The sequence below is a fragment of the Chrysoperla carnea genome, chromosome 1, assembly GCF_905475395.1.
Source record: "Chrysoperla carnea chromosome 1, inChrCarn1.1, whole genome shotgun sequence".
NCBI classification, from domain to species: domain Eukaryota; kingdom Metazoa; phylum Arthropoda; class Insecta; order Neuroptera; family Chrysopidae; genus Chrysoperla; species Chrysoperla carnea.
In genome coordinates, this window is record NC_058337.1 from 11827524 (window position 1) to 11838005 (window position 10482).

General features: G+C 29.3%; 1 pseudogene; it reads right to left on the minus strand.

The window, feature by feature from the left end:
- Positions 1 to 409: 409 nt before the first annotated feature.
- Positions 410 to 8685, minus strand: LOC123305242 (annotated as a pseudogene).
- Between the last annotated feature and the right edge of the window lie 1797 nt (positions 8686 to 10482).

Genomic DNA, 10482 nt, shown 5'->3' on the forward strand with positions numbered 1-10482 from the left:
CTAAGGAATCCTTGATCTAGGTACTAGGGGCCAATTTGCTATACCTACTCTTCTTCTGTATATTATTATTTTTATTAAGATGTAAAAGGTTTCTGTAAAAGATTCCATCACTTAAAAATTATCAATAGTGTATCCATTTTCGGGATAAAACTTATGACAGGTTTTGTACGCTGAACATATTTTTGAATGTGCTGGTATTCAATTGGAAATTTTTACAGATTCTATTGCTTTACTTCATTAAGAACAAAATTTCCATAGCGGTTAAGAGTGTACCGTAATAACCTCTTAAAATCTCCAAAATAATAAATACAACTTCAAAGTAATATTTAAATAATCGCAATTTTCATTATTTGAATTTCATAGACGAGTATATAATCGATATGAAGATAGGGAAAATTTATTCACATAATATTAAACCTTATTTAACTTCTTTATCTTGTAAGTCTGGTGATAGAGATTGTTTAAGTTTTTCTGCCTTTTCTTTGTCGGTAATTACAAGGGTGTATACAAATCTAGAACAGCGCATCTCGAATTAAAATTTTCTGAGTTCTTCTTTATTTATACAGATTTTGCGTCTTTCCTTCTCGCTTTAAGCGATATAAACCATCCCATATTTTATAAACCCTCTATTTTCCCTCCTTACAAACCCTACCCATAAACAAGAGGACTTACTTAAAACTCTCAATGTCACTACAATAGCATACATATTAGCAGGAAAATGTACCACGTGTATGAAATGAAATATATAATAACCCATGTCAACTTAGCCTCCTCACCATCGCAAACCAAATCGGCTCTCCCGAAAATATTTAGTGCTATTTATGTGCTAATTAGTTGCTCTATTCCCGATTTTGTTGTTCAACCCGTTTAGCAGGAATCTACGATTAAAGGCGAAGGGGGACTAGTTTAACGTTACGCCAGCCTCCTTCTAATCGTAATGACTATGGCCCAAATCCAAAAACTGAATATATGAGAATTAGTTGCAGTTTATGTTCTCTAAGAATCCGCTAAAACATTTACGATCAATACAAAATTAAACAAGTGAAAACAAACAATTGACTGAGTTAATTGTTGAAATACCATGCATACATGTGATACATACATAACTGACAATCAAGTATAGTACATATTATAAAATTTCCGCCTAATTGGCGCCCTCACGGGTAAACAGTGATGTTTACGAAAAAATGTTTCAAACAAAAGTTGTTTAATTTTTGATAGGGACATTTTTTACATTTAAACTTTTGTTCTATCTCTAACAGTTTACAAGATGGGTCCTACGGACCCAAGACCCAATTGACCTATGATGGTCATTTACGAACTCGACCTCACTTTTTACGTCCTGAGTTCGCTGTAACAATTTCAGCTCGATATCTTTTTTCGTTTTTGAGTTATCGTGTCCACAGACGGACGGACAACCGGAAATGGACTAATTAGGTGATTTTATGAACACCTATAACCAAATTTTTCTCCTAGCATCATTATTTTTAAGCGTTACAAACTTGGGACTCAACTTAATATACTATGTATATTTCATATATACATGGTATAAAAACACACCTGTTATATTTTTGTATGCATTATATTCTATGCCAACATAGGCAACATTATTTATAGGTATGTATAATAAGTTACCTATCTAAATCTTTAAAAAAATTTTTGTTGCCAACAAAACGGTTTCAGCAACAAAATCGGGAATGGAGAAAGTTAACACATACATAGCAATTAATTCTGGTAGGTATATTTGTTTTTCTGATAGCGCAAATTTTTACACAACTCCCCAAAAATAAGAAGAAGTATGTCGTCATGAACGCAGGTATATTTACTTATTGTAAATGATGATGTATGGAACTAATTTCCAACTTCCATTCGGATTATTAGATCCGCGGGGCTAAAAATATACTCCGGTTCGAAACTTTTAAGACATAAAGAAAATTTTAAATAGCAAATAAGTTTTGTTCAAAACAATTAATTTTAAACAGGTAATTCATAATCTTATTGCAATTTTTACAAGTTTAATATTTATTTTGATTTATAGAACAGAAAATTCGATATTTCATACTCAATATTTGTCAAATGGGAATAATTATCTTAAGCAAAGCATTCAAAATAAATGTTTCTGTAATAGGGAATATTCATGTATTTTTTTTATATTCTTAATTCATTGTTTACACCGTTATAACAAAGTAAAAAATATAAATACTGCTTAAAAATGCTGTATTTAAGTATAAAAAAATATTTAAAATACATTATAATTTTGAGATATTTAAACGCAGTTTTTTGGCGGTCTCTGTTGATGACGTATAAGTACGTGATCTGTCAATTGGTGACAGTTCAATGTATAATTTACACTTTAAAAAAATGAATTTACAACACAGAATTTACACTCGTTATCATTAAGTTTACTAGTAAAAAACAGTAGAATAGTATAATTTAATGAAATACCATATAAAATGTAAGTAATTAATATCAAACAGTATGTCAACAAATTTGACAAGCCAGTACTATGATGTCACGTCCGTATAAAGATTTGAATTTACGTTTTAGAAATTTTTAAATGCCCTCACTAAATTTGTACTTTTATTAATTAATTTTAAGTAATTAAAAAGATATTAAATACAAAAATAATGGTTTAGTTGAAATGTCCAGTCATTAAAGTTAAGGAAGAAAAATATTAGAACCAAATTTAAATTTCATGAATATTCCCTATTTGTCAAAGGATGTTGTAATTTACTTAATCAGAAAGTTACAGTGACCGCTAATGGTTATATGCACTGCGATTGATTAAACAACTTGTTATTGGTTATCACCATGAAGGTTATAAAGAAGGAGAACCATCGCTATGTACTAAAGCATTAGCGCACCTGTCCCTGAAAATTTGTAGAATTTATAGTTCATTTTCAGCCACCAGCCGCGCTGTCGTCGGTAAGTAGTATATTAGCGCTCTACAGCCCGCATTTAATGATACAACTTAGCGATCCCAGCGCCTCACTTATTTTTCAAAATATTGGGGACAATATTTTCTATTGCTATCGTTCTCCTTCTTTATAACCTTCATGGTTACCACGAAGTATAGATACATGATTACATTAAAGCTATTAACAGATTAATAATCACTTGCCAAATATCGGATATTATAACCTCTAAATTATAGAAAATAAAAAACCAATGGGATGTACAAAATTTGCAATAATAATTTTAGCGATTTACTTCCATATGAAAATAAGATTTCTAATAATAAATAATTAGGGAAATTAATTTAATCTATATACTTAATTAATTCTTACTTAATCTAGATACTTACTTACTTTTAATCTTTTCAACCTTCGTATTTTCCTATTAAAAACTATAAATATAATATAATTATAAGGTATAAGGTGATATAAATAATAAGCGAATCATATTATAACCTGAAATTTATGATAAATTGTTCATTGAAAAGAAAAACTTAACTTTTATAATAAATAAAGTTATAGAAAATAAAGTTTACTATAATTTTCTATAACGTCATTTTTTCGATAAGTTTACTAATAACAGAGAAAACGTTCTAAAATCAGAGGGTTCTAAAATATTTATAATTTTTTATCTTAGAACATTAATTTCTCTGTAAATAAAACGAAAAAGGCGGTTAAACTTAACGAAAAAACGGTTTGATGATAAATTGTTGTAAACTTTAATTTTTGCCACTTTGCTAATTATAAAATTTAAGCTTTCCTATTTTTAAAATTAAGAAAGATAATTAATGAAGTCGAACCCCCAACCGTCTGATCGAAAATGCCAACTCACTATTTTGCTGTAATTTCGTGAACATTTCAAAGTGTCGTTTTGGTTCTTCGACCAAAAATTAAAAATACAAAATGATCAATTTAGTTTACTTTTGAAAATTTTCCACATTGACAGAGAAATTAATTTTTAGCAAAAACTGTTCTTTTCGTTTTATCTGAATCGATCATAACTTTCGAGTTTCGTTTTATCCGAAACGATCATAACTTTCGAGTTTCGTTTTATCCGAAACGATCATAACTTTCGAGTTATTCAAGATTGAAAAGTCTTTTCATATAATTCATGTCTTTGAAATTTTGAATGATAATGAACAATGGCAAGTGGCACAATTTCAAGGGTGGCACAAAAAACAGGTACATTTCTCATAAGCCGTACAGAGAATCGATATGGATTTTTCACAAAAGATATATAAATAGATGATTAATTGATAATAAATATTACAAATTTTTATTATTTTCATTTCAACTCTTTAAGGTATTTCGATACCGTAAATTGAAAATGATACCCATCACCTTTTTTGAGAGCTGGATCCGCGTTGTCGAGGCCAACATTTAAAAGAAAAAAAAAAACAAAGTACATTTTTAAAGCACACAGTAGTTCGACCTTTTAATTCTGATTTAAAATAACTTATATTTAGCAAAAATATCAATTCGAATCAATTAACTTGTACTATTTGGTTTGAAAACACACTTTAAAGTTCAAAAAGTTAGCCTCGATAAAATAACTCAAGTAAAGGTATTAACATTTTTGTTCTATTTAATTATTTAGAAAAATTTTAGAATTTCATGTTTCATATCTCATTTCATGACCATAAAGTTATTATTAGATTAAATTATTTTCCACTTAAGAAGTTGAGCTTAAGGCAATGATTATAATATCTTCGATATTTAATTACATAACTGGTTTGAAAATAAAATGAAACTTTAAGACGCTGATGTTCACAATGAAGGGAATTTAATAGTTTTTCACAAATGTGTCGAAGTTATGCTACATTTAATTTGAAGAGTGCTTACAATGAGAATAATGAATTAATATTTCTCTAATTTGGTAGAATCGAAGATGATGTACATAATGACTTAATAATCCAATAAAATAACTAATGTGAAAATGTTATACCAAAAAATTTGATTATTAATCTACCCTTTTATTTATATTATACCTTACATTAAATTTATTATTTAATTAAAATTAATTTTATGCTTTATCATCAGAATCAGTAGGCATAAAAATTTTTGGAATGGACCTATTTTTCAAAAAAATTTACTGATGAAATGAATTTGCTGTTTGCATTTCTTAATAAAAGTCGGAAAAAAATTGCAAAATTTTCTATTATAGTTTTTATACACATATCTAGTATGGTAGCTGATTTACTTTGGCTCTTAAGCACCCATTTCCAAATAACTAACCCCACGACTCTGAAATGCGCTTAGGTGGATTTAAACATGGACAAAATTATGTTGCCGGGGTATCACATTAACGATATTTTAGATGGAATGGACCTATTTTTCAAAAATTTACTGATGAAAATAATTTTCTGTTTGCATTTCTTAATAAAATTATATACATATCTAGTATGGTAGCTGATTTACCTTGACTCTTAAGCATCCATTTCCAAATAACTAACCCAACGACTCTGAAATGCGCTTAGGTGAATTTAAACGATATTATGGACAAAATTATGTTGCTGAGGTATCACATTAACGATATTTTAAATCTAAACAATATCTGTTAAAATTGAACAAAAGTTTTCTTAATTCAATTTTTCATATTGAAATTATTACCAATGATTAATAGAGTTTTTAGATTATGATTTTGGTATAGGTTTTTTGTCCGATAATAAAATCAAATTTTAGCATATTTAATTCCATTTTAAATATTTTCAAAATTCAAACTTTAGGAACATCTATTTTACAAGCGAAACAACTTTACGCTGAGGTAATTTAGCTATATCGTCTTATTTTGAATTATCGCATTCCAAAATTTGTTCTGCTTAAGACTTAAGATAAGCAACTATAATTGTTATTATTATAACTATAATTGTTATAATTACCTACGTATAAAAATTTCTAAATCGAACTTTCGTCTGAAGTTTTGTACAATCATCACCCTAAATAAAAGTGGTGCGGGTTATCGGAGTACTTTTCCAATTGGCAACATGGGTTTTAATATATCTATTAGGTTGAAAAAGTTCAAGTCTCCGGGTCCCAATAATATATCCGCTGAATTGCTTAAAATTCGCGATGAAGATTTACTGAATGACATGTATATCACCGGAAACTTACCTAACGATTTTCTAAAATCGACAATAATAGCGATACATAAAAAAATAAATGCTAATAAATGTGAAAATTATAGAACGATTAACCTTATAAACAATTTTTTGAAAATATTAACCAGAATACTGTTGGAGAGAAACAAAATTAAATTATCGTCTATAATTGACTTACTAGGATTGTCTATAATTGACAAGTTGGATTCAGAAAAGGAATGGGAACTAGAAATGCGCTATTCTCATGAGAAAGAATAATGAACAGAGGTTTAGAGGTACAGAAGAACATATATAATGCTTTCTGGATTATTCAAAGGCATTTGATGTAGTGAATCACAGAAAATTAATAGAAATGTTGGAAAAAATGGACATAGATTCAAAGAATATTACGTTAATTGTCAATATGTACTGGAAACAAACTGCGGTAACAAATGCAGGAAATAATTCATCAAAAGAAATACCTATAAAAAAATGTGTAAGACAGGGATGCATACTGTCACCTTTGCTTTTTAACATGTATACGGGAATTATATTTAGTGAGCTGAATAGCCTTGAAGGGATACAAGTAGGTGGAAAAAACGTCACTAATCTGAGATATGCAGATGATAATATTTTAATAGCTGATAGTGAACCTAAACTTCAGGCATTAATAAATAAGCTAAATGAATGAAGCAAAGCAGTATATATGATTTTGAATCCAAAGAAAACCATGGAATGCTTATATCAATAGCAAAGGTGACAACACAGCCTTGTAATATTTTAATTGATAATAAATATCCCCTTAGGTCGCCCTATTAGCTCAGTTGGTTAAGACGTAACCAATTCCGTCCGCGGTATTCTTAGGGTAGCGGGTTCGATTACCGCCGTCACAACAAAATTAATTTAATTAATAGTTGTGATGGACTGGTGTAGGGCAGGTTATATGCATGAAGGAGGTGTACTTAGCCTCTGAAATTGAGGTGCTGATAAATGTAATTATCAGCGGAAAGGTGGTAAAACACATATATGGCATCACAATGGGCTCTATAGCCTAAGTGTGTCCTTCGTGGACTTCCGGTATAACCTAACCTAACCTGAATACTCCCTTTAAATTCTATCTATCTAGGTGTCCTGATATCGAATGGCGATAAGATTCAATAACGAAATTAAGAGACGAACTACAAGAGCCAAAGTTAATTTCAACCAACTAAAGAAAATCTTGTTCAACAAAAATATTAAAATGCAAACAAAACAGTTAGTGTTGAAAACATGTGTGTGGTCAACTTTGACAAACGGTAGTAAAAGCTGAACTATGATTAAAAACTAAAAAAAATCTATTGAATTTAAAATAAAGTGGAATGATTATGTGAAAAATGAAAAAGTACTAAAAAAGGCGAAAGTTAAAAAGGAACTATTAAATCATATTCTTCGTAGGCAATTATCGATCTTAGGTCAAATAAGTAGAAAACGGATTCGAGATGATATGTCTGACGGGAAAGTTTGAAGGAAAAAAGAGAAGAGGGATAAAACGTCTAAGCTATTTATACGGCTTAGAATTAACTAACTTAAACGCTAGTGAGGTAGTTCATATGACTAGAGACATAGCAATTAAGAGAGATAGGCTGATCAACGTCTGCGGAAAGCAGACATGATACTCTTATCATCATCATAATTAGCTTGACCAATTTAGCACAATCGTGCGCCACTACATGATGCATTAAAATCTGTTTTGAAAATTTATTTATTGCAATATTTTTTTATTTTATAAACTAACAAAATAAGTTCTATTTTTAACTTGGAGATAACTGTAATAAATTATGAACTCTGGGTCAAATTAAAATTATTTTTTAACACTACATAAGGTTTTATTTTAAATTGACATTTGCTTTAAACCCAACAAATAAGAGACTGAATTAGAAAGTTGTTCTTATTAAAAGGCAACATTTTTGCTTGAAACACTTTTTTAAACCTTGGTAATAAAATATACTTTTTTGTGTATTTTTCAGTCTTTTTGTTTATAAGCTCTTAGACTTATAAATAAAAAGATCATTTTCGACAGACACAGTGCTAATGTTTCGTAGCAAAAATATAGTTTTTTGGGTAATTTAACGTCAAAAAATTGTGATTTTTTCCTAAAGTTCACCGTTTTTGAGTTATTAATATTTTAATAATCGCAAAAACTCCAGAAAGGTGATTTTCAAAGCTGAAAATTGAGAGAAATAAATTAAACTATTGAGCTTTTCAAAATATAAAAATCATCTTAGAACATCTTTTATATAAAGTTCTGAAAAGCAATTATAGATTGTTTGATTATAAAGCCTCAATTTTCAATTGTTAAAAATTTTTTTAATTGTTAAAAAGTTAAAAACTTGTAAAATTTCCTATTTTGGAGGATTACGAGGTGTTGGAGCCCCTACCTTTGTATTTTGAAGGCTTAAAGCATTCTTAAATTCTTAATCAGTGAAACAATAATCTTTCAGGGTATGATTTTTAAAGCCATAATATTAATTTTGACTGCGTTATTTTGAGTGGTAAATTTGGAAGCTCTTCCTTCTTTACTTTTTTGGAGATTTGGTCATAAATAATCCTGAAGGTTCAAGTTACTTCGATTTTGTTAATTACAGCTGTACAATTTGTTTTATTTTCCTGTTCATTTCTGAGACTAATCAAATTATATATGTCGGAAATATAAAGTCTTTATATTTAATTTATATTTTATTATAAAAATTTAATTTATTTGTTTTTATTTTCAGCTTTGAAAATAACCATTCTGGAGTTTTCCAAACACTAAACTGTTAATAACTCAAAAACGGTGAACTTAAGGAAAGAATCACAAATAGCCTTTTTGAGGTAAAAATACCCAAAAAACCATCGGAAGCATTATTTGGTACTATAAATTGACATTTTACTGTTTCTCTGGAGGTAGAGATATACAAAAATTAGACCAAAAAGGTTTCTGACAACATCCGGAATATTAATCTACAAGATTTTCTGAACAGGAATCAATTGACGAAATGCGATTCTCGATTTTTGCACACTGAATTATATCTAGCCCCTGCTCTATAAGTCTTAGACCATATATTAAAAATTTAATTCTTTTTCGCTTCTTTTGATGTAAGGAATCCATACCTAAAGTTTGTAAATGAATTATTTGATCTGTCTGTATACCTATGGCTCTAGGCTACTTTTGAACCGTGCTGACAGTCCAGATTACATAGAAGGTGACGACAAAATAAATAACGATACTTCGTCGGCCTTAAAACTACCGAGACTACAAAAAATTGTCTTGGTCTTTCGTCATTAAATGGTTATCAAAACCAAAATTCTTTTTACTGAGATTCCAAAAACATATAGGCCAGTCACCTGGTAAGTTTTGTTAATTTGATCAAAGATTCGTGATCAGCGCACAAAATTACCCCTTAGAAAATTACTTTCAGCCATTCGCAATTTTCTTTGAAACGGACTCGATTTTGAGTACCAGGAAACTGGCTTAATAAATTTCTCCTGAAAACGAAATTTTCTACGAAAATGGAAATATTAACTTCATATATTTCCATTTTCGTAGTTACAGAGCCCAAACACATGAAATAATTTACTTTCCAAGAAACAAATGTTGTGGACCAATCTCCGTCTGTAGCCACCCGTCTTACCGAGAAGTCCATTGAATTTATATACTAAATTTCGTTAAGAAATGCAAACTAGGGCTTATATATATGTTTACTTACTATCTGTACTCAAATATACCTTGATAATATCCGGAGAATTAATATTATCCTTTTTTTATTAAAATTTTAATGTGGATGCAGCTTTTTATACACCTGCGTGTGTTAGCTTTTAATAAATAGACATACATAAATTAAAATATAAAAATTATGGTAATCAATTTTATCTATGAATAATTTTTTATTTCCAATAACATTTCTCAAGCAAGAAAAATATTATTCTGACCATGAAAATCCAACTTTTTTATTATTCTAGTCGATGCTTACGACTTATTCAAGCGCCTATCCGCGCCTATTTTCGTTTTTGAGTTATCGTGTCCACAGATGGACGGACGGACGGACAACCGGAAATGGACTAATTAGGTGATTTTATGAACACCTATGACAAAATTTTTTTCCTAGCATCATTATTTTTAAGCGTTACAAACTTGGGACTAAACTTAATATACTATGTTTATTTCATATGTACATGGTATAAATATGGGTGGACTACCCTTAACATTTAGGCGGATGAAAACAGATATTGTCCGATTCTCAGACCTACCAAATATGCACACAAAATTTCATGAGAATCGGTCAAGCAGTTTCGGAGGAGTTTAACCACAAACACCATGACATGAGAATTTTATATATAAAATATAAATTTTAACGATGGTCATTTTTGATCGATTAGGTAGGATCGATGAACATTTGAAGAAATTTTTTTTAATTCCATCATCAGTACAAAAG